A 26765-nucleotide genomic window follows, 5' to 3' on the forward strand; every position below is an offset into this window, starting at 1 on the left:
ATGCAGTTACTGAGACTTGATTTACAGCTGCAAAGAGCAACCCATCATTGCAAGGCTATAATGTCTTCCACGCATGTAAACCCAGCTACTGCACAGCTATGGTTAAAGGTGGAGGAGTCTCAATTTACATCAAACATGAACACCCTTCACGGCTGGGCAAATAGTATGAAACACTTCAGCTTCTCAACATCCAGCTTACCATAAGTTGCAAGTCCCATGCCATATTCTTGCAAGCTATAAGTCCCCCACATAACCCAGGAAAGGCAGACCATGTACTTGAATGAACTGGACACAATCCCCATTCAACCCTAATTAATATTCATGGGTGACTTTAACTACCTGAGCATTAACTAGGAGTCTTGCATGACCTCAGACATGCTGACATGCAGGCCCAGAGATTTCTGTACTTTAAAAGAAATACAGTGGAGCAGCTAGTCTGCATGTCCCCCAAGGGAACAAATATCCTTGATGTGGCCCTCACAAACATGAGGCGACAGAGCACCCTGACCCTCAGTGTAATGTCAGAGCACTGTGTAATATCTCATTGGTCAAGTATGACCACAAAACAGTCTCTCTTGAAATAAGTCTGGGACCTAAGCTAATCCTGGAACATTTTAAAAATGTTCCAAGACTAAATGCCCCTTACTAAGTGACAGTCTAGTGAAATTCCAAGCCCCCCAAATCCTTGAAAGATAGATGCATATGCAGAATTATTCACATAAACCTTGTACAATCTCATATAAGTAGCTGCATAGAGACAGCTGTAACTACCCAACATAAACATAGGACATCCTCTAAAAACAAGCTACCTGGTTGGAATCCCATTATGAATAGGTTGTAAAAAGAAAGAAAATCATGTCCAAAAACAGAAAAGGAATTGCCCAGCAAGGTAAAAACTCTCTCAACAATCTGAACAAGCAACTCAGGTGACTAATGAAGTTCACCAAAGCCAATTTTGAGTTACAAAATAGCCTGCCAAGCTAAGGACAAACCATAAGGCTTTCTTCAGCTGTGTCCACAGTCGTAGACAACATCTGACAATGTGCCAAACTAATGCTGGATGGAACCACCTATACAGAGCCAGAGGATATAGCAAATCTGCATGCTGATAAATTTAACTCAGATTTTACCCTCCTATCACTCCCAGGAAATGCTCTCAACAATTTCTCCAGCAAGTATAACTAGGTAGCAGATCCTCACTGTGCTCTCTAAGGACAATAACACTGCTTTGATGGGCCCTGGTAATATCCAGTGGTGCCCCCGAGTACCATGAAACGTGACCTGTCAGGCCCACTAGAATCCCTGTTTAGCCACAACATCCAGACAGGGTTTATACCAAATCAATGAAGGACTACACCAGCAGTTATCCCCCTAAACTAAAGGGAAGCTTTCCACATTCCTGGAGAACTATAGACCTATAAGTTTGACTAATCTGATATATAAAGTCATGGAAAAGAATTATCATGAATCAGACAAACAATGGCATAGGAAACTTAATGGGCTATTCTCAACTTGGTTTTGTCACAGGCAGGTCATGCTACTTAACCTGGTGGATTTCTTCGAGAAGGTCACCAAAGCTATAGACAAGGGCAAAACAGTGCATACTGCAGCATTGTAGAGAAACTTACAAAATTAGGCATAAACCCATATGTCACCTGAAGGATAACCAGGCAGCTCCCAAGAAGTTAGGGTAGGGAATCCACCTCCTCAGAGGTTAGTCACTAGTGGTGTCTCACAGGGATTGGTGCTGGAGCATCATCTTTTTGGTCTCTACTTCTCTGAAGTCAAGCCAAACATCATGGGCCTCTGGCTGACTAAGTTTGCAGATGGCCACAAACTAGGCATGGTCATTGAATCACCTAAAGACACAGATACCCTTCAAGAGGGTCTGATGCAGACAAACAACCGATGCCAGAGCCATGGACTAAAACTCGATGCAAAAAAATGCATAATAGTACCCTTTGGAAAGATGTTCATCCATGGAAATTACCACATTGCTAATACACCCCTAAATGTAGACCCAGTGATCAGGGATCTAGGAATACATGGTGACAGTAATTGGACCTTTGACCACATGTCTGCTGTGGTGAGAAAGTCTTTTGATGTGGTACAACTTGTAAGTAAGGCTATGGCATTCAGAGCCAAGGAGGTTATTGTTCCACTGTACTCTGCTGTCATTAGACCAGCCATTGAGTGCATCACATCCTTCTGCACGTATCTGACCAGTCACTTGAAACCGCTTGGGAGACCACAGAGGTTCCTCACAAAATGAATACAGGGAGTAAATAAGTCCTGTACAGACCATTTCAAAGCCCTGTGCCTGAACTCATTTCCTGCTAACTGATGCATGGCTGTCTATATCTAGCGTACAAGGACTCCTCTGATCCCACACTGATGGATTTGTTGCACATCTGCAAAATATGTAGCATCAGAAATGCACCCATTCTTAGGGCCTAAACTCATCTGTGACATAAACAGGGCATGTTGGAGGGACAGGTATGTGTCTCAAACATTACCCCTGTCTCTGAAATAGGTTTACCATCCATGTGAAGCTAAGCTCCTCTAACCATATTCAGATGCAACTTGGACCAATGGATAGGAAATCACAAATTTACCCCCCTGGTTGGGCACCTATATTCCCCATGGCCAGAAGCAGCCTGTGAATGCTTGATGTGTACAAGCTTGTATCATAACTCCTCAAATTCCTTGGGGTATTGACACACGTCAGTAATTTGGTAAATTCAGAGTAAGCTTACCTAAACATGAAATGGCTCTTGGGCTGATAGCCTAGTAACCACCTATGAAACCTGTAAGTTAAGGCTCTTGCAAGATTAACAAGTGAAGTGGCTGAAAAAGATCCAATCCAGTGGGAAAAGGAGAATGTGTGGAATAATATCATGATGCCTCTACCATTCTGACATTGTATTATAGAAATAATGTATAAAGAAAGTATACTTAAAGTTGGAAACTGACTTGAGGAGACAATGAAAACTGGAATGTAAAAGAATTATAAAAGAACATGATGGGTTAGGGAGAGATGAATATGAAATTTGTGAGAAGGAAAGAGAACTATGAGAAAAAATGGAGAAAAATAGATATAATTTTTACAGATTGGTTTCTAAGACAAAACATGTAGCTGTAATTTAGAGAAATGATTTTTAGAATTGTTTTCTAAGAGAGAAAAAGAAGTTATTCCTTTTTTGGGGGCATATGAAATACAAGGAGACGATAACTAGTTTAAAAGATAACAGTGCTACAGTATTTTGCAAGCAAAAATCATGAAAATATTGGTATGTATTATGTTAATATTTATGTAAGAGGGAATGAGAGTGGGGAATGAAGAGGAGTTTTAGGAAGAAGAGATGGTGGTTAGAAAGAGAGGTAAACAAAGCACTGGAAGATATCTTGAAAGAAGTAAATGAAATGTGTTCAAAGACCAGATGGGTTGGGTTGGGTTTTTTAAGGGGCACTTCAGGTAATGATTGAATGGCTATGTGAGGATATACAGTGTAAAAATTGTGAAGAAGGTATAAAGCTTGATATGTAAAAAAAGATGCAAGAGAAGATGTGAAAGATTGTAGACCTGTTACACTGGGGAACACGTTATAACATATGTATGACAATTCTACAGACAAGATTAGTAAGTAATAGGAAAGATGCTGTATGAGGGAAAGTATGGACTAAGGGGGTGGAGCAAGTGAAAAGGGAAGACATGATCTTCTTCATTAAATCTCTGTTGCAGTAACACTGACAGATGGGAATGTATCCTTCCAGGGATACCATACATCTGGCAGTTATGACAAAGCTTAGGAGTTCCTTCCTCACATGCCATCTGACCTTAGTCCTAAGCATTAGGACTACCTGCTTGTACTTAGAGGGATGTATGAGCACAAAACACCTCAGAACATTCTTGCTGCTAATCTGGGAAGCAAGACTTTGTCTCAAGCTCAGTCTGTCAGCTGTACGAAAGGATCCATTTGCCTTTATGAGGGATAAGGAATATGCATACCCATTGATTTTGTTTTTCTTCCTAGGACCTGATCGTAATGTCAAGGATGTTTCTGTCAGGCTTTTATTCTGAAAACCCTTAGAAGCCATCTGTCATCTTTAAAGATCTGTTTAGAGAGTAACTTATTACATGCTCTAGGGTGAGCCACTATGTCATCAGAAGTTCCCTCCCTGGATGTTCCATCACAGCAGAAAAAGATAACCAAAAAGCAGAAAGATGATGTCACTATGTCCATTTCTTTCTCCAGGTCAGAGTCTTATATCTCTAAAGCTTTTGATAAGCTCGCGGGCCATCTGAAGTCTGGACCTGTTCCCGCTATTGTGACATTAAGGCCACAAAGAGGGAACACAGGCTTGTGAGCGCTGATAGACTAGATAGTGTTCATCAATTACTAGCAGAAGACGACGTCCCTGGTTCTTTAGAGGTGCGTCCAGCATTGGACCATTTACATATGGTTTTTTTAGAATCCTCAAAAAAGAAAAAGAAAAACACAAAATGTTTTTCATCTCCTGCTATACGTGTTACCAGAGATCCTTAACAAGAATGACAGGATATTTCTCGGGTGATTTTTCAAAGCCCTTATGGGTTTGTAGTCCCCAGCAGGTTTTTTTTTTTTTTTTTTTTTTTTTGCATATTCACCAGCTACTCCTCTGAAAAGAAACAGGAGTACTTCCTCTGAGGAAGATTCTTCCAGTGAACCAGACTCTGTACTCTTGAATTATTCTCCTCAGTTATACCCCCTTTGGTGTACAAGTCTGAACCTGAAGATACTTTTATCATTGGACTCGCTGCACAAAAAACACTTTTGGGGACATGGTCCAGAAAGTTCTGCAACATTTTAATTGGAAGGAAAAACAGCTCTCTGTTCTCAAAAGAGATACTGTAATCTGTTGTATATAGAAGTTATCAAGCATTCTGTTGTTCACTTGTACTAGAAGCTTTAGAAGATACCACTTGATGTTGTCAGTCTTCATTTATCCTTGACCTGTGGGTTCAGTTCTGATTATCGGAACCGACTCTGCTGTTGCTACAGCCTGCAAGAACAAGAAAGACTTGAGCTCAAGTCCTACCCAAAATGCTCCTCTCCCACCTCAGATTTCATTTGCTGTTTTCCTGTGACAGATGCATAACCAGCTAGCTCTCAAGCTAAGTGTTATAGTTTTTCATATATTTTCTTGTTTTTCTAATCTTTTTTATTACTACAAGTTTCTTCTTCCTTAATATCGTTGTGGTATTTTTCTGTAGTCTACCCCTTTTTGATCACTATTTGTTTCTCCTCTCCGCCTTCTCTTATACACTTTGGTGTACTCTGCTACCATTATTGGTAGTCTTTAGTTTGTCCCTTTTTTCTCCTAGTTTAAAAAAAAATCAGTGGTAGTCTATGCTTTTCTTTCTATACTTCTCTGTAGTCTTTCCTGCCATTGCTGGTAGCTTTCTGTGCCTTCAGGTATTCTTTTCTATCATTGTTTCTAGTCCTCTTTTTTTTCTGTCAGTTGATATAATTTTGAACTTTGTTCGTGTGTGTGTGCATGTTTATCATTGTATAAGCATGACAAAGGGAAAGGTACCTCTGATTTTAAAAAATGTCTGGAATGTAACCGTAAATTGCCCATTTCTGACGGGCAGCCTCTCTCTGTTTACCGCCTGGGGGTTTATATTAGATCAGCGAATGCTTAAAGAAGTGAACGCTGATTCATCGAACTTAGGTAAGCGAAAGTGGAAAATATCGAAGCAGCAGAAACTCGAATTTTTTCCTAGGGAAAGAATTTGGTTGTTCATTTCTGTTGCTTCGGTATTTTCAGTGTTGTGGTGGAAAGTTACGGGTCGGGTTCAGGTAAGTGTGTGATTGTGTGGATGTTAGTGTTAGGGCGGGTTAGGTGAGTTAGGGTTAGGGCGTGGGTTAAGTATGTGTGCGATTGTGTGGACATGAGGGTTTGGGCGGGGTAGGTGAGTTAGGGTTAGGGAGCGGGTGAGGTGAGTGTGCGATAGTGACGGACCTTAGGGTTAGGGTTTGGGTTAAGGTAAGTGGATAGTTAGTGGTGTGTGTGTATAGTTTAGTGTAGGGTTAGGTGTGAGATTTTAGGTGTATGTGTGTGGATTGCTGTTTGGTGTGCTTGTGTTGTGTGTATGTGTTTTGGTACAGTGATTTTTTTTCCTTAGGAAAAAAATCGCTGTTCTGACAGTTCGAGATTGTAAGCTTTCGCTTACATAAGTTCAATGAATCAGCGTTCGCTTTTTTAAGTGTTCGCTGATTTAATATAGACCCGCGCCTGGTGCACTTACAATAAGATTGTTCCATTTGCCATGGTTTCAGTCACCGGACCCTGGTGGAAAGGAAAATTAAGTTGTTGAAGGGGATGATTAAATCTTCCTTTGCTTAGGCCATCTCTGGTCATAGTAACAAAAGTAAAATGTAAACCGCAAAAAAGTCACCCGCACCAAAGTCACTCTGCCAGTAAACAAGATCTATAGCCAAAAGGCAGAAGACACCACAACAAAACTTGTAGAAAAACTGAAAATTTATTAAAACAAAATAAAATGTGCACTGCTAAGCGCTTTCAAGCTAACAAGCCCTTCATCAGATAGTGTGTACGTAACAAAGCTAAATATTTAAAATACTCATTGACCAATCAAAAATCAGTATTTTACCCTCCTTTTTTCTAAGTATAGGTTTTAAAGGGATAACAGTATTTAAGCCTGGGGATTTATCTGCCCCAAGTGTAATTATCCACCTAGTCTCTGCACACTCAGTATCATTACTAATATCCCCTCCCCTTATATTATTACTAAGTGTTTGTAATGCCATAAACAAAAACTTATGTCCTATATTCTCCTTGACATGAAAAAATAAGGCATTGGATTCTTTCTGAAGTCTGATGTCTGAAACATGCTGAAATATCCTGGTTTTAAACATACTATTCGTCTTGCCAACACAGTATGAATCACAGTTCTGACACACTGCTAAATATACTAGATTCTTAGTACTGCAGTCTGCATAATCTTTGAATGATAATTCTGTCCTGTCCTGGGGTGCTCAAAGGAGCTCTTTTGCAAAATATATTGGCAGGCTTTGCAATGATGGCAAGGAAAAGTATTTGTCTTTGTAGTCTTACGACCACTTTGAACATTGGTCTTGGGTTCATGACACAGCATGTCCTTCAAGTTTCTGTTCCTTCTAAAGATAAAGCTAGGATCTTGACCTACTACCTCTTTTAACCTCATATCAGTATGTAGTATTTTCCAATGCTTCCTCACTATATTACAGATGCCACCCACATCTCCACTATAGGTAATAATCATACTAGCCTTATTCCTGTTCCCAAAAAAAGCCTCTTTGTTCTGGAATGTTATCCACATTCCTATTAAGCCATGGTCTGGTTGTACTATTTATTTTACTCTTACTGTCTTGCACCAAGGGCATGACTTTCTTATGCTTGTATCCCCTTTGGCTGAGGTTAACATGAAATTTCTCAACCTCATCTTGAAATCTTATATCTTCACTACACAATCTCGAAATCCTACAGACCTGGCCTTTTACTATATTATCAAATGTGTATGGTGTGGGTGCATACTGTCATAAGGCAGCAAACTATTATGCCAGCAAGGTTTCCTATATAAAGATATAGCAATGTGGCCATCTTTGTGTTAAGTTAACCATACATCTTAAAAATCTATCTCTGAATTAGAGTAATTGACTGTAAATCTAAAAAAGTCAGTACTCGCCTCCAAATATTCAACAAAAGAGGATCACTCTTGATCCGTGCCTCCCCATAAAAAGATGTCATCCACAAAACGGGTATAAAAACCCAGTTTGTCAGTCCATGCATGTAATGCATCAAAAATGGTAACATCTTCCCAATATGCCAATACTAAAATGGCATAAGAGTTGGCGCAGGGTGCGCCCATGGCTACACCCTGCTGCTGCTGATAGTAACTGCCTTGACACAGGAATATATTATGTTCCAGTACAACATTTAAGAGTTTACATATCCTCTGAATGTTGTCATTATCTAACTGTGTTTTATTAATAAGTAAATTCTCTATCGCTGAGATGCCATATTGATTGTTAATCACAGTGAAGAGACTATTAACATCCATTGTAACAAACAAATAATTCTTATCTAATGCTGTATCCCAATATGTTGATAAAGCTGTAATAAAATGTGCAGTATCTTTCAATATTCTAGGGTATAAACTAAGAGCAGGTTTTAAAGCACATTCTACCCATATTGAAATATTTTTGGTCACCCATCCCCTTCCTGAAACTATAGGTCTAAGGGGTGGGTTTAATGTGTCCTTATGGATTTTTGGTAAAGCTTTAAATTCAGGAATCGCTGGACATTCTACCCATAAAAAGTCTTTCAAGTCATCATCTATTAAGCCTGCCTTCTGTAGGTTACTAATCTTAGTCTTAACCTTGTCTATAAAAGCTTTAACCATAATAGGAGGAAGTTTACTGAATGTGTGGTCATCTTCCAATAACATATTCAGTTTATCACAATAAAAACATCTGTTCATAATAACCACGGATCCCCCCTTATCCGTTGGCTGGATAACTATTCTATCATCTTTCATTAATGAGTCCAAGGCTAACCTCTGTTGCTTGGTTAAGTTATGGAACTTCCTTTTCCTATTGTTATTAATATACATTTCAATTTCCTGTTCACGCACCCTTATCAATGTAACCATAGCTGGACTAAACACAGGTATAAAATCACTTGGTTGCCTCAGAGCTTTTGAATTGTCTTCTACGTTTCTATCAGTAAATATACATTTCAGTGTAGCATTCCTAATGAAACACGTTACATCTAAAATAATTTGACTGTAATCCGCCATCACATCTGGCACAAAAGTTAGACCTTTGTTTAACACATATTCTTGATCAGGTGTAAGATAAGTGTCAGATAAATTATACACAATGTTGTTATAATCACCCACAGTCAATTCGAAGTTCTCCGTCACTTCTGTTCATGTTGACTCGAAAAGCTCTGTTTGCATGAGTTCTTTTTCTTCCCACTGCTGGGAGCATGGGAAAAGTCTTTTTGCTGGAAAAAAACAAGGAAGACTTGGGCTTGGCCCCCGTTCTAGCAAACATTTGATCATTGTTATTCCATGCCTGTTGTAAAGTTCAAAAGTAAAAAAAAATGGATGTTTCTTCCCCTTCCTCATCCTACTCATCATTCAAAATTGACAAACCAAAAAAGAGGAGTTGATCAGTGTCAGCTTCTCCTTTGGCAGAGACGACCAAAAGATTTAGTTTCAGTTCCCTCTACCAGTGTGGAACCAACAATTGAAAGATACCTCTGTACCAAATCTGCCCCCTTCATTGGTACCAAAGTTGTCGGCGCAGGCACAAGACCAGACCATGGAACTGTGTTGTGTCCTGTTTTGGCACCAATGTCTTCAGTGCCAGCGGAAAACACTGAATTCTCCTTTCTTGATTGTCTTAGGACCAGATACTCTCAGTCCATAAATCCTTATGCAGGTCAGTTACCAAGCCCCTTTTTTGGAATGCCCAAAATCCCCCTTTACCCAGTCAGTTTGTTTCACCAAGTGTCTGACAAATGGATGTGTTGAGGTTAGTGGATCAGCCCCTTGCAATGAGGGGACTCCCAGGCATATTCTCTGTTCCAGCCCCTCCCGGGGCTGAAACCCTATCTTCTTCTACCCCACCTAGTCTTCCTCCTCTAAGGCTTTGGAGATCCTGCCTCCGAGTATTCAAGTGCCAACTTTTTCCTGTTCCAGCGAGATCTTCATCTCCAGCTCATATATCTACCCTGAGTTCAGCTGTTTCGGATCCAGAGGAGACTCAAGATCAGGGTCCTGGCTAAACTGTCAGTTCTGGGGGTAGGGCTTGGCTCCAGTGTCTTCAGAGCCATCTCTGCACCTCTGGGCTTCGGCATGTGTTAGCTCTACCCTGCATTCAGCCTCAAAGCCAGTTTCTTTAGAGGAGGGACCACAACTCTGAGGTAGTCTTTCTCTGTTCTGGGCTCCCCTTTCTCTTTGGAGGGACGAGCTTTTCAGGCCATGGAAAGAGCTGTGTCCACCGTGGGCAGTCAGCTCCTCCCCTGTTGGAGCAGTCCCCTGACCCTTCCCCTCTCCAAGAGCTTCAGCAAGCTCCAAACCTGCAGGAGCCACCTATACAGGTATTATCATATTCTGATACCTCCTCAGATTGCTCCACTGAGGAGGTTCCTCAGAAGAGGAAGTGTAAGAGGAAACCTACGGATTCCCTAGAGGAATCTATCACAGAGAACACTGACTTTTATGAAGGAGAGGGTTCCCCATGGTTAGCCCCAGAAGAAATCTCCTTTGGAGACATCCTTGAGATCCTTAAACAGAGGGGATGCTGGACATCCCAAAAGCCCTCTTCAGAGGAGTCAGTGTGCCTGCAGACTTTCAGCCCTCGAGCATCTACCTCTTGGGTAACTCTGCCCACTGACAAGCTTACTGAGTTGATCTCACAGAGGCTGTGGAAGGCTCCTGACACCATAGAACCCATCCCTAAGAGGCCAGACAGAATTCTGTCTGCACCAGAGGATCACCAGTTTTGGGCAATGAAATTTCCAGTATATGACATGGTGGTAGCAGAGGCCACAAAAAAGGAACTAGCAGAGAAAAGTTGCACTATACATTAGAGAGTCTCGGGTGACTGATAGGTTTGGCAAGCGGGTTTACGCTTAATTGACCTTTGCATTGCGGTCTTTGAACTTCATGGCATACTTTACCAGACTCCAAAGGGTTATGATTAAAGAGCTGTCAAACATTCTGGCAGGATCCGTATCTGAAGAAGTCCAGAATAAGGTTGCTTCTCAGTTGGCCACCCTAGAGTCCATTTCAAATTCATCCATGAGACTGGTAGCACATGCAGCCAAAGGGGCAACAAGAGCAAGTGGGATCGGGCGTAGCCATAAGGAGACATGCTTGTTTGTGCTTATGCGAATTTGTGGAGCCATTCAAGTCTTCATTCATCAATGCCCCCTTTTGCAGATCATCCCTTTTTTGGCCCTAACATTCGTGAAAACTTGTCAGAGTGTGAAAAAGATGGGAAGACCCCTTCTGCAGTTGGCATACATTTTTCTACTTCTCAACAGTCCTATTCTAGGAATAAGAGGAGTGGGAACTGTGGTTCAAAAAGTCCCAAGGGCCTTTCAAGGACACATGCGGCAGTGGCTCCCCCAGGGGCAGATAGGAGAGCATTAATGGAAGACACCATCCACGTGGCAGAGGTGGCTCACAAAATCAGGGTTCAAGGGACACCTTTCCTGGAAAAAAACCTACCCAGTGCTCCTGAAAGGAGGCCTGATTGCTTTCTTCTGGAAGCATTCGGGGGAGGGGTGTTTATCCTTGCACCAAAATGCCTGGCTCCAGATAACTTCGGATGTTTGGGTGCAAAGGATTATAACCAGAGGATAACACCATACCCTTTGTTTCTCTTCCACAAAACTCCAGCAAGGTTCCTAATGTTCCACCCAGTTAGAGGGAACTAGCAGCATTAGAAATTCAAAAAACTGCTAGAAAAAAGTCATCCAAGAGGTCCCGCTAGACCAGATAAAATCCAGGATTTACTCAAGATTTTTAGTTCCAAAGAAAACAGGGGACTGGAGACCAATTTTGGATCTAAGCAGTGGCAGCTGGTGACTTCAAATCAAGGGGGTGCTGCAGGAGACAGCTGAATGGGTGGGGCCAACTAGAAAGGGGCGGGGTTATGCTCAAAACCACAAAAACTGGGACTTTAAATATGCTGCCTTGGGTGCCAAACTGTCATTATGAGAGTCCAATCAAGACAGAATGAAGTGAAGAAGAAACAAATATTTCAGTCCATTGACTACATGACAACTTACTTAATATCTAGATGGAAACAAAAAGGTTATGAGGCATGAAAAAGTAAATTGCTTTTTAAATACATTACTGGAATGCCAGTCAAAATCAAGTATAAAAAAAAAAAAGCAGCACTCAACTCAAACCACTTCTCCTTGCACTACAGTTCTAATTATAATTTATAAATGTACCAAGTAACATGCTGAAAGTAGCAATCTCTGTGATACCCCCACTTGTAAAAATGTTTCTTATACAATAAAGACCTTCTGCCTGACAACAACTATCTACTTGTTTCATGGTGAAAACATGGTCAAAGTAGTAATTGAACAGCAAACAAGAAACAAGCTCAAGATAAATTGCTTAAATGATTCTGTTTAGTTTATGGGTAAAGCCTGCTGAGTTGACTGCAAGTCTCCAACAAATGTAATGAGCTTCTGAAAATACTGTAATCCTATCCTTTATTACAAATGCTGTCATATGCATTTCAATAACTAAGGCTTATACGTTATCTAGTTATGTAAATATTCTCTGCATGGCAACAACAAAAAGGCTTTCATTGTTGATAATTCTTTAACAGTATGCTTATTTAAAGCTTACTTGCATCTTGGACAAGCTTCCCTGATGGCCATTAAAGCATTTTTTGACACCTTTATTAAGTTATCACTTGCAAACATGCATTAATGTAAAATAAAACAAACCACATTAACATGTTTTTAGTTACATACATGCATTATGTATCGAGCCTGGCTAACTCTCTCTAGAATGTGTAAAAATCTGTTAACCAGTTTACTGTGTAATTTAATTTAATCCTGAATTTAATTTCCACAGAATGAGACAAACCATCAAAACTTTTTTCCTCCCACCAGTGGCTTACCTAATGATAAAGACAGTAAGGCACTGTACAGGTACAGGAAGAAAGTTTATAGTTAAGCCACTTTAACTTTCCATATTGTTACTTACCAAACACGTGATATGACCAATCTTATTCCAAATTTTCCTGACAGTGACTCTAACTAATCTCTTCAATATATATACTCTGCTCCATTAAGTGTGCATATGATGCTGAGAAGGTTTTTCTGGCCAAGACTCCAGTCCCTCCCAGAGGATAACGAAGTAAACTTTTATATGCTGCTTTGGCTAAATCCTACCTTTTCGGTAACCATTGTGTTGAGATTTTCAAAAATAAAATGGAAGAAAGGGGAAAAATTATGCAGAGGTGCAATCATCCATTCCTTCCTCTGCTCCAAAATTCTGAACTGGGTTCTTTTTTCTCAGCAGAAAGGTAAAAAAGTCAAAAAGAAATTGCCGGATAAGCCCGGATCTGATTTTAAAAGTGCTAGAGAAACTTTTGCAGATGAACCTTCAATCTTCTTGTCACTCTTCTTATGTGCATTAACAAGCTGTTGAGGCTTGGGTTTTCATTTAAGTACTTTATTGTATACATATACATCAGGATGGATCGCAGGACAATTAAACTTAAACAAACTGACAGACTACATACTTGCATGCTCACATTCTGGCTGCTCACTCAAAGTGGCACTGTTGCTTGCACGTGCTCAGTACTTATATGCATGTACTGAATCACTGGAAAGCTTCTTAAAGGTACATCACAGACCTTGATCTACATCCTCCCTCTTTACTGAACTTTCTGATATAAACAATAACATTTCACATTTCAATAGGCATGCAATTATACAGGCACTGATAAAGAAGAACAGTCATGTCCAAGTTGCCGGGTATCTGGAAGTAGGTTTCCAGATGTGACCTGATCTCGTGACATAATACTTAGCACTGGGTTTAGCAACAGGGACAATCACTGGGGAATGTTCTGCTTGAGGAGTCTCAGGGCTTTTCTCAGGAACAGGGATTGCTGACTGAATGTCCTCGAACAGGAACATTGAACAAGTCACTCTGAGAACTAGAGTCTTTGTCACAGGCAAGATGCTGTAACACTGGTTCGGACACTGATAACAAATGCTTCCAATTTCATCTGAATTCCATTACTTATGATTCCGCAATATATGATCTCTGCTCTTGACACAAACTTTTCACAAATCTGATGCAGTCAAAACCTTTTGATGTCTGCATCCTCACTATCTCGCCTTTTGTAAAGTATGAAGCATTTTGCTGGTTTTATCATAGTAAGACTTACTTCAACAGTCTGGCTTTTAACTACTTTGTTGTTCTTAGCACATGGAACCAATAAATTATTGCTGATTGGTAATGTAGTTCTGGTTTGTCTCAACATAAGTCTCTGGCCAGGTGAACCAAGTTGTTTATCACGAGGAATGTTTCTGAGATTTAACAAGTTTAGAAAAACATTGGTATTGTCACATCTGGATTTTTCTATCTGCTGTTTTGCATTTTGAACTGCACATTCAGCCAGGCCATTTGACTGGGGGTACTCAGGACTACTAGTAATATGAACAAAGTCTCACTCTTCTACAACTCTCTCGAGCTGCTGACTTGAAAACTTTGTACCATTGTCAGAAATAACTCTGTGCAGACTACCGTGGACAGAAAAATGTGGCTTCAACTTAATAATGACAGTACTGGAAGTTATGTTGGGAAGTAGGTCAGTCTCAAACAGATTTGAGTAAGAGTCTACTAACACCAAATAATTTTGACCATTCCACTCAAAGATATCTGTGGCTGCTGTCGACCAAGGTAGTTCAGAAATCTGGTTTGCCTGCAGTGGTTCTTTGATCTTGTTCAGTATGCAGTAGTGTAAAGCCGCATCAACAGAAAGTGCTTTCTCAATATCTCTTGACCTCTCACCCTTATTTTGGTAGAATTAGTTCCTGGGTGGCCATGATGCAAGATCTTAATATGCTCTTGTTGCAAGGATTTTGGAACAATCACTTTTAGGATCTTTCGTGATGATACCATTGCGTGACAAAATCTCATCTCTGTATGGAAAATAAGGTTGCACTTCTGCTGGTAAACAAGATTGCTTTGAAGGCCATCCTCTACTGATAAAATGGTTTAGTTTCTGGAGAATTGGATCTGAAGCTGTGTTAGTTCTGAGCTCAGGACGTGTGGAAGAAAAATTACTCATTTCCATGACCTCAAAATCAAGTTGCTCATTGTTATGCTTCATAGGTTCATACTAGGCTATCTGCCCTAGGGCATTTATAAGCCTAGCCAGAGTGTTTGGCTTTCGCCACCCATTTTAAATGAATTTTGCTATGCCCTTTTTCGAGGTTAGTATACTGTGCCTCTGTCTAACAGTGACACAGAAGTGATACCCGGGGTAAACCTACGATCTCCCATCCACTCAAGATTCCTCTTGAAGAGAGTCAGTGAGGGACTCTGCCTAACCTGGACTGGGATTTTATTCCAGAGTGAAGGGAGCCTCTGGGTTATGAATCTGTCCCTCCAGCATGTCCTATTTATTTCAATGCTGAGGTTCAAGTCTCTCGAGCGCATAGCTCGATGGGATTTGGATTTTCTGAGGTGCAGCATGTCCATTAATTCCGGGTTGGACATGGCTTTATACGTCAGGCACAGATTGCCTCTGAGCAGGCGGTATGCCACTGAGTAGAGCTGGAGTTTCTTTAACCGGGCAGCATATGGCATCTGTTTGAGCCCTTTTATCCTCTTGGTGAGGTACTTTTGGGGTCTTTCCAGTTGCTGCAGGTGTCTGGTAAGGTACATCCCAAAAGGGGCATTGTACTCAATTATGGGCCTGATGAGGGATGAGTAAAGAGGCACGATGACCTCCCCTGATCTAGATGTGAACCCTTCATGATTAGGTGGGCTATTGGCCACGTGGTTTTCAAATGAGAGATTGCTATCAACTTGGGTCCCCAGGTCCCTAATTACTTCTTCCGTACTTAATGGATTACCACCTATGTGGTAATTTGTGGGCACTTTGTTTTTGCCAGAGGGGATGACTATACACTTTTTGGCGTTTAGCTTGAGGCCATGGCTCTGGCACCAGTTGTCTGTTTCTATGAGGCCCTTTTGTAGGATGCTTGTGTCCGCTGGAGAGTCAATTATGGCGCCTAGTTTGCAGTCATCTGCGAACTTGGTCAGCCACAGTCCTTCCGTGTTGGCCTGTACCTCCGAGAAATATATACCGAACAAAAGAGGTCCCAGGACTGAGCCTTGTGGGATGCCACTTGTAACTGGTTTGGAGTCTGGCATGGCTCCAGCAATTCTAACCATGTGGGTTCTGTCCTTGAGCCAGTTTGCAACCCATCTAGTGACATAGGGGTGTATATTTAAGCTGGTGAGCTTATCTATAATGCCCAAGTGGGGTATTGTATCGAAGGCTTTTGCGAAGTCCAGGTAGGCTGTGCAGACCACCTTCCCCTCGTCAATGGCCTTGGTGACTGTTTCAAAGAAATTGACCAGGATTAAGAGGCAGGATCTGCCCTTAACAAAGCCGAACTGGGTAGGATCCAGTGTCTGTAGGTCCCCAATATCTTTGAGGTCCATGATGCTGTTCTGTGTTTTTTTCTGGGCGATCTGGATAAAGTATCAGCAAGATAAAGAAGTTTGCCTTGTGTAAACAAGATTGAAATTGTACTTTTGCAATTTGAGCATCATACGTTGTGGTCTAGATGGTAGTGTATGCAAAGGCTTTCTCAAAATGGTAACAAGAGGTTGATGATCAGTTTCGATCTGGATAGGTCAACCATAAATGTAATCATGGAACTTCAGACATGTAAACACAATTGCCAAAAGCGCTTTCTCAACCTGGGCATATTGCATCTCGGTCTGGGTAAGAGTTCTCGATGCATAGGGCTACTGATCTACCCTCTTGAAGAATGACTGCACCTAGAGAAAATTTAGAAGCATCACAGGAAAGAGTAACTGGTTTGTGAACTTCATAGTAGCCGAGAGTTGATTAGCAATTTTCTTTTCCAGGACATCAAATACTCTTGTAATGTTCTGACCATGATCAAATTACCTCTGTGTCACCTGTCGTAATGGTGCTGTAAGTTGGCTTAAATCTGGAATGAACTTGCCTAAATAGTTGACCATGCCAAGAAAACATTGTAGGGCTTGGACATATCTGAAACTGGCATCTCGAGAATTGCTGTTTGCTTGGAAGGATCTGTCATAAGCCTGAACTGGTAAACAAGTGACTAACATAAGTAACTTCTCGAAGCCTGAATTTGCACTTCTAAGGATTTAGCTTAAGATTCACTTCACATGCTCTTTCCAAAACTTTCTTGAAGTTTGTCATGTTCAACTTCACCATTGCCTCCTGCTAGAATATCATTTAATATAACAGCACAGGGATAACCAGAAAAAAAATTGCTCCATCGCATGCTGAAAGACTTCACTGGCAGAATTTATTCCAAATGGCATTCTCAGAAATCTGTATCTTTCAAATGGCGTACCGAATGTGATTAATAACGAAGATTTTCGGTCAAGCAAAATATGCCAAAATGAACTCTCTGCATCTAGGACAGAAAAAAATGGTGGCTTTTGGCATGAGGGCAGCAATCTCTTCGATTTTGTGCATTGGATGGTGAGGTCTTTTTAATGCTTTGTTCAGATCTCTCGGATCAATGCATATTCTGATATCATCTGAGCTTTTCTTATGAGCTACTACCATGGGGATACCCATTCAGTAGGTTCTTCTACTGGACAGATTACTCCTAGCTGCACCATTCTGTCTAGCTCTGCTTTGACTCTGCTCTGTATAGCTACTGGAACTTTCCGTGCTGGTCTGACCTCTGGGTATAACTTCATAGAGCACACAACTGGTAGTTTGCCAATTTTGTCTGCAAAAATATCAGCATACTCTGAAAAAATAGTCTGGATGAAATTTGAGCTGTTGTCATGCAGGCTTACATGATGAAATTCTTTATAAACTGAAAGCAGTCCCATTTTCAAACTGTCTCTGAGGCCTAATAATGACGACACGTGTCTCTTGACTATGAAACATTGCAAGTCATAGCTGTTCCCAGCAGAATAACATGAAAGCACTACCGAGCCTTCGGTTTGAATCTCTTCACCACCATAAATAACAAGCTTTACACACTTTGTCAAACCAAGTTGTTCTGCAGCTTGTACAAATCAAGTTGTTCTGCAGCTTGTACTCTAGCAAATGTTTCTGCGGACATAACATTGCACTTTCAGCCAGTATCTACTTTGAGCTCTACAGGATTCCCATTAATCCAACTAGTACAAAAGATCTTGTTCTTTGATCACAAATCTACTGCATTGTTTTTCACCAAAACAATACCATCAACATAAAAAGTAGGGTCGTAGCTTTCTAATTGATTAACTTGCCTCTTGGAATACTCTCTCTTAATAAAAGAACGTGCCATAATTGATTTACAAAATCTTTTGAAATTATTCCACTTATTGCAAGAATTATACTGCTGACCAAAACCTAAGTACTTTTTCTTTTAGACTCCTGATTTCCACCACAATTACGACAGTTGACTTTGAAGATGGGTGGGGGCACATGCTTTGACTTTGCTGTCTCATACTAATGTTTCTCTGAGCATGCTCTGGAATTTGCTGGAAAGACCCAGGGTTTCTCAGGGACTATTACAGGACCTGCAGTGCCACGTGTTTGGGCCTGTTTCTTTTAACCACATGCTGCATGCTATCAACATGAGCTTTGTCACTGTGCTTTCTGCAGCTATTCTCATTTGTAAGCATACTTGCATGCTTTTCCTTAAGCTCTTATCTCTGACAAATTTCACTGGCCTTGTTTAAGGACAAATCACTGTCTTGAAGCAAAATCTTTCTTACTGTGTCATTGTTAATACCACACACAAACCTGTCTTTTATCAGTTCATCTTTCAGATCACCAAATCTGCATGTTTTAGCCTTGTTTCTCAAGTCAGTTGTATATGCTGCAAAAGTTTCACCAGGATTTTGATCCCGTATGTAAAATAAGTGCCTTTCCATTGTAATATTAGTTTGGGGGGCTACACATTTCTCTGAATTTACATTTTAAACATTCAGCATCTTCCTTTGCTTCAGCCGGTACCACTATATGGCAGTCTTTCCCCCTCCCCTGCAAACACAGCAGGTGCATACACAAATGAATGCGGTCCTTCAGTGGCCTCTGATCCAGCTAAATTAAGCAGAATAAATGCCTTTGTACATGCTTCTTTGCCAGAAAAAGCAGCCAGTATGAAAATATTGTATACCTGCTCAAACACACTCCAATTTTCTGCAATATTGTTATCAAACACAAGTGGTGCAGGTCTGAGAAACCCTTCTGCCATGCCCACAGGTTATAGTAAAACACAATGCAAAATGGCCCTTGTAATTATGTGTGAATATTCCCACACACCAGGTACTTGTAATATTAATCAAATGCACAATAAACTCTTCGAAATACTGTACTCTGTGAAATATGCCTTGAAATAACTGTACTTTGCAAAATATGCTTTGAAATAGCTTTACTTTGTGAAATGACTACTGTAATACTGCACACACTTGCAAACACTGCACACTTCGGATACTTTAAATAGCTTTAATTAATATGAAAAAGTAGCACATAGTGAAAAAAGTCATTTTCCCTTTTTTGTACATTTTATACAATTTGGATATTGTTTCAAACCTTTTCAAAACTATTTTGAATATTTTTATCAATAATGTTGCAGTGTCGGACATTTTCTTTAATAAGAAATTTGTTTTGAGCATTCTGAGTGCTTTGTTTTATATTTATAGCAAAAGAAATCATTTAAGCAAGTTTTAGTAACTGGAATTTGTTTCTGACCTGTTTTGTGAGTCATTTGAGCAGCAGGGATGATCCACTTCTATATATTCCTGCAACTTTAACCAGTTGCCTCATGGCTGTAACTCTGGATCCCATTCTGACACCATGTCACTCTTTTTATGTGCATTAAGAAGACATTGAGGCTTGGATGTTCATTTCTGTAGTTTACTGTATACAGGTACATCAGGATGGGTGGCAGGAACATTAACTGACTACATACTTACATACTCACACTCTGGCTGCTTACTCAAAATGGCACTCTTACTTGCCCATGCTCAGTACTTATATGAAAGCTTCTTAAAGGTATATCACACACAGTGATCTACACTTCTGAATACCAAGCTCTGTTTTTCTCCTATCACTGTCTACCTCCCTCCAAGCTTTCCAACAGACTGTCAGATTTTACCTTTAGAACAATGCCACAATAGCATCTTGGGTTTTGCAAGTCATTCAAAAAGGGCATACAGTGGAATTCTCTATTTAACATACAATTACACAGGTGCCTGAAAACCAACTTGTGGTTTCTGCTATCATTACAGAACTTCTAGACCAGGGTATAAAAGAACCTATTCTTCCCCATTAAAAAGATAGTGCTTCTACTCCAAGATTTTACTCATCCCAAGAATAGAAAATAATTGGACACCAATTCTGGATATCTCTACCCTGAATAGCTTTTCAAACATTCCTAAATTTAAGATGTTAGTGATCCAAAATCTCTTCCCTTTAATTTTTACAAACCCTTTTATGGTTACCTTGGCTGTCAAGGATGCTTGCATTCATATTCCCATTCATCGACAGTGTAAAACATTTTTAAGATTCTGTTCCTTGGGCTTATACTATGAGTTTACTACTTTACCTTTTGGGCTTTCCACCGCTCTCAGAATGTCCACAAAGTGGATATCCCTTGCCATAGCATTATCTAGACTCCAAAGTATCCACATCTCTCCTTATTTGCACAACTTTCTGATTCAAAAAACTTCTCTTCATAAAATTCTTCAAGGCATATAGTTAACTGTCAGTCTTTTAAAGAACGTAGTTTCAAGCTGTTCTTAAACAACTTTCTTTTTTCTTCACTCTCATTATCTGGTCTTCCTAGCTTGCCATCTCTACACATCCCTAATGATAGCTTTTCTTCCATTAGACAAGATTCAGTTCTTATCAGATTTATTTTTTGCTGATAAGCCATTTGTTGCTCAGCACAGAGTCTGAGAATGCTGGGATTTATGACATGCTCTACACAAATAATTCAGTTTGTCAGACTGCACCAGGAAAATGAAGTGGTACCTGGAATCTATCTGAGCTAAGTACTGTCATCCTCTTATTACAGCAGAAAGTCAGTTATCCAAACTAATTGGGACTTAGGGTAGTTCGGATAATCAAATTGTTTAGATAATGAAACATATAATTGAACCAGATAAAAAAACATCGAAAATGTTTTTTCTGCACGCACAGAATGCACTGTTCAACCATTCAGTGATTCTAGTGGGCAATAAAGAATATTTTTCATACACAAGCAGGCTGCAAGCTCAAGAAATGCACACAAATGCGTATAATGGTTACATATTCAGACTTTATGATTTTTCCTACCCAAAAACTTTGAAAGGCTGCATTCGGATAATCAACATTTCAGATAATCGACGTTCAGATAATTGACTATCTACTGTATTCTGAATTCCTCTCTTGCCCTTACTGAAGAAAGAACAGCTTTGGAAGAGCAGTCAAAGATGAAACCAGGAGTTCCTTTTCTTATTTCCCCTCCTCTACAAAAGATATCTACAGATGCATCATGCAGGGTATGGAGGTGGGAGGTTTCTGTTTAAAAGGTTTCAAAGTACAGTGACTTTGGACCAAAAAGGACAGAGAAGAGCATACAAGTATAAAAGAAATGAAAGCATTGATTCTTGCTCTCCAATCTTTCCACCACCTTTGGTATCAGAGAACACTTAAGTTTTGATGGGCAATACCACTGTCATGTGGTACATCAACAAACTGGAAGGCACAAAATCTTACCATCTCTGCAGACTAGCAGTGATTGCTTGGGACATTGCTATTCATCACAAGTTTTTCCTCCAAGCAGTATAAATTTAATCAGAACAGAACACCTTGGCAGATTACATGAGCAGATCAAGGGCAGACTCTCTCACTAAGGGATGTTGAAGAGAGAGGTCTTCCCACAGATTGTCCACATGTAGAGTACACCCAATGATGGATCATTTTACCTCCAGTCTGAATTATCAGTTCAGAATGATTTGCTCCAGGACTCCTTGCAAGGAAGCCTAGAGAATGGATGCCTTTTTTTTTCCATGGAAAGGGAAATTTCTTTCTTTCTTTTTTTTTTCCAAACAAGATTGCTTAATTTACAATTCCATCATTGTAACCTTGTGCATTCCACATGCATGGTACACTGTGGATCTTTTGGTGATTGTACCCCTTGCTGTCATTACTAAACCATCTCTTTTTATTTAACATTTTTATCCTTCACATCAGGTCCAATGTATTACCAAAGCTTACTCTCTCTTTTTTTAATTCTAACATTGGCAGTCAGCTCTGCCAAGGTGATCATTTAAACATCTCTTCTCCCTGTTCTCTCTTCACCTTACCCCTATTTCTATTTTCTGACCTGCCTTTAAGCCTACATCCTTCTTTAACCTCTGTGTACCCTCTCTAGTATCTCTCACTTTCCCTTATGCATTCTTCTTAGCTTTTGCCTCAGTATTTTCTCTTCTGATTGCATTATACTACCCATAATTTTCCTTGCATCTGCTTCTCTGTTCCTGCTCTGACTTCCAACATCTAGTTTTTCCCTTTTTGCCACTGTCGGTATTAACACTATCAGAGCCTTTGCACCCTTTCCCTTGTGTCTCTCCCACCAAATTCAGGTAGAAGTATCTGTCTTTCTTGCATTTCCCACTCGTATTCCAATATTTTCCTTATTAAAGCCTATATTTGAATATTAGAATTTGTCAGTTTATCACATAACTAAAAATATGCATCTCCATCATTCTTTGTTTATCTCCGGAAATGTCTTCTGCAACATGCTTGGAGTGTAAAAATACTTAAGCGAGCAACTTCCAAACAAATATCTTAAATTTCCTTGACGTTGGGGAATTTGCAGATCTCAGTTTTCCAATGTTATTTCCCTGCCTAGCATTTTCTGCCATGTTTATATATATGTTTCTTCTGTTAACTCTTCCCCTTAATATCTCATTATAAAACCTGCTTATTAGCATTTTATTATTGGACTTTTCTGCTCCAGTCTCTCTTACTAATTTAACTTTCTCGAGCATTTCCACTTTCCTCCTTTTTATTTCTGCTTCATGTTTTCCCAGAGTTTCATATATTCCAGTATCTCCACTCCTTTGGGTGTATACTTCTCCGTGACATCTCTCCACTCCATTTTGGCTCTTCCTGTCTCTAACTGCTCCCAGAAATGCATTCTTCTGTCCTTACTCCATTCACCTCTTCTCCACCTCCATGTTTCTTATGGTCCCCTATAAACCCTAAATGTTAGGTTTATTTTACACAAATAGCTTTAAATTTGCCTTCATTTATGTTGTACCCTGACAACTTTTGAAACTGTCTTAAAATCTTAAATAACCTTTGGATTTCTTCCACTGGTTTTATGTATACTAACAGATAATCCGCAAATAATGACAATTTCTTTTCTCTGCCAGTCCGTTTCCATCGCCTCAAACTTGACTGTCATACCTTATGTGGTAATGGTTCCAGGTATATAGCAAACAGTAATGGGGATAGGGGACACCCTTGCCTGGTTCTCTTCACTATTTTGAATTCAGAAGTTATTCTGCTAATCCACTTCAATACTGTATGCAAATCATTGAAAATCCCATCTCCCTCTTTACTCGCGTGTAATGTACTCAGAGTGCTTTTCCAGCATCCAGTCTTAACAGTAGCAGACCTTTCCCTTCCCTTCTCTTCCTGCCTCTGTAGGTATCAGCCAAGTCTTTAAAATAATATCAAATGTTTGCCTATTTTTCATGAAGCCACATTGATCCAGCTGTATTAGCACTGGAAGAATATTAGCTGACTTTATTAATATTGCTGTAAATAATATATAATCATAGTTGAGCACCAAAATGGGTGCTTCCTCTGGCTTAGCAACTGTTTTTTTTTTTTTTTTTTTTTGTAGGTTGTCCTAAACCTATGGCTTGTACCAGAAACTAATCTTACTACATATTTTAGCAACTGGGTCTGTTACCACTTTGGCTGGTTTCAGAGGATCTTGATGCATTATTTGAACCAATTTAGTGCTGATGTAGTACCAGAGGCTATTTTGTTTGTATACATTTTTAAGCATTTGTGTTTGATTCAAATTTAAACCTATGGCCAGTGCTGGAGGCTAATCATTTTAATTGCAAAGCAGTTTGTTTTACTTGTATGTAAAAGCTATTTTTTATGGCTACATGACTGCATTTGATATAAACTTAAATTTATGGCTGGAGCCAGAGACTATTTATTACAATGCTAAACATTCTGTTTAGTTCATGCAGAATGGGGCTTTGAGATAGAATGTCAATTAACTGTTGAGGAACATTCATCTAGTGTGCTCAGTAATATGAGTGCAGTATTTGCCATAAAACAAACTACTTCTGTACTATTATATTGTGATTAATACTCAACATAGAAAAAGCAAAGGTGAAGCAGCCCACAGCAGGAATAATACATAAAAAGTTCTGTTTATTTAAAATGTTAGCGCTTTCATGGCTATTACTGTCGCTTCATCAGACAATGATATGAAAAAAATTAAAACCACATTCTCTTTTTAAAACAGACTTCAACCAGTAGGACACAGCCATTAATTAGTCAACTAATTAACTCATCAGTTTATAGCTGTGACACTTTCTCATAGTTACCTATAAAAATGCAAACTGATACTTTCTAAAAGATAATGCTGACATAAATCAATTAAACTATGAACAAACATACATATGTATATAAATATATAATATACACAAATATGTGTATAAAAAACACTACATTAAAAATAGAGTGTATAGATGAATGTAGTGTTTTTTATACTTATATATTTGTTTTAAAACAGAACTTTTTATGTATTATTCCTGCTGTTGGCTGCTTCACCTTTGATTTTTCTATATTGTACCATTCATCATTTTGGTGATTTTGTTGGGTGAAGCTCTTGTACCGCTGCTGTATTTTTGACTTATTAATCAGTATTTTATACTGATGTATGTTGGACTTTTCTGCAATTAATACTCAACTGTTTATTTTTTGTTTATTAGTGTTGTGGTATTTCACAATTGTCTACTGTTCTCTAAACTGTATTTTTGAGTGTGTTAAAGCTGTAGAACTTTACAACTACTCACTGTTCTCTACCATCTTTTTCTTTCTTTTCCTCAGTCCCAAGCCAGCTGTGTCTTATAGAATTCGCGGCACCTATCCTGTGACACATACCACTAACATAAGTAAAGCCAGTGGGACATCCTACTGTGTTGAAGAACCTTGCAGAACCTAAGTGTATGTCTCATTATAATACAAAAGGCATTAGGTTGTGTTTTTACTGTAATCCTTAATGTACTGAACGTAAATACATGAGCCAGCAGCAGGGATTTCAGTCCCCCATGTAGAAACATTCTGTTTCTACCCTTCAAGTCTGTAAAAACACTCAACTCTAAACTGTAATTCTAGCTCTTCCAGTCTCTAAAGAAACATTTATTCATCTTTTTTGGTATGTGATATATTCCCCCTACCCTCCCAGTCTGTGTCTGAGTCAAAATTAGCTGACACAATCAATTTCAGCCTTAGACATTTGAGTCAGCTGCCACCCACCTGGTTTCTACATTTAAAGTCTGTAAAACACTCCACACTAAAGTGTAATTCTAGCCCTTCCAGTCTCTAAAGAAACATTTACCCGTTTATTTTTTTCTTCTTCTTTTATGTGATATACCCCCACTACCCTCCCTGTCTATCTCTGAGTCAACAATACTTGACTCACTCTCTCTCAGCCCTCAGAAAAGGTATTTCTTAGGGCATCCAACTGGTAATATTAAAAAGGACTTTCACTCCTTTAAAAAATAAAAAAAAGCATTGGTAACAAAAACACTAGCACTGTAGATGTGACTTCTGAGCAAAAGAAAAAAAAAAGCATTGGTAACAAAAGAAAGACTAACATTATAGATGTGACTTCTGAGCAACTGATGGTTTATTTTTGAATTGCACATACCTTGATTAGCTCATCCCGCTCCGTTCACCCTATGGGCTCACTGCACTCCCCTACCCTGCTCCCAATTCCCACCCATCCCTACATACTCTGAATTTATAGGTAACCTCGTTTACTAAGGCCCTCCCTTCATCCATAAGCACCATCTACACACACCCTTCAACTTCCCACCACTCCAGCCCACCAACCAGTTCAATATCCACAACCCGTATCACCTACTCACACAACTCACACCCTCACGAAATATAAATACATCCTATAACTGCACAACCTCACTCCCGCTATGTCTCATTACCCCCAGTCTCATCTCCACTATACCCTCCTGGGATTAACCTCCCTATTCACCTGCCTCTCCATAACCATCGGCACCTCTTATCTCTTCACAATTGCTCACTGTATCCACCCCAAATCCCCCACCCTAACCCACAACATTACTATCACCCCCACTCATGCAAGCATATACCCCACCATATACACCCAACCCCTCATATACCATGTCCCTCCCATGTACCACTTCTATCCATATAAAAGCAACCAAGTTTACAATTTTGCTACCTAATCATCCAATACCTAACAACTACCACCTGTATAACTACCCAGCTACTACTAGGAGGAGACATTCACCCAAACCCCGGGCCAGCAACCTCTGCAAATAAACCATGCACCCATCACTATCCAGCTAAACACAAACCCACCGACTTACTGATACTAAATATGACTACCCGCAGTATAATGAATAAAATAGAAGACCTTCACGTTGCCATCTCCTTATATAACCCTGATATTATTCTCATCACAGAGACATGGCTTAAACCACATATTAAAGATAATTCCTTCACCCCACCTGGGTACAGCATTCTCAGGGCAGACCGGCTACATAAGAGGCGGAGGCTTAGCTCTACTTCACAGAACCTACCTACAACTCTTCCAGAAAGATTCCCCCAACTTCAGCAATGCAGAGACTCTATTTGCAAAGCTCTTCCTTAACCAACATAAGTACCTAAACCTACTGAGTATCTATAAACCCCCGGGTG

The 26765-nt window shown here is 39.7% G+C and overlaps 1 protein-coding gene across 1 annotated transcript in view; it reads left to right on the forward strand.

The window, feature by feature from the left end:
- ERMP1 (endoplasmic reticulum metallopeptidase 1) overlaps nt 1-26765 on the forward strand; it is a 1021143-nt gene that overhangs the window by 601416 nt on the left and 392962 nt on the right. The window lies entirely within an intron of this gene.

Source organism: Protopterus annectens, chromosome 3.part1 (genome assembly GCF_019279795.1).
Source record: "Protopterus annectens isolate FY-2018-M chromosome 3.part1, PAN1.0, whole genome shotgun sequence".
NCBI lineage: Eukaryota > Metazoa > Chordata > Ceratodontiformes > Protopteridae > Protopterus > Protopterus annectens.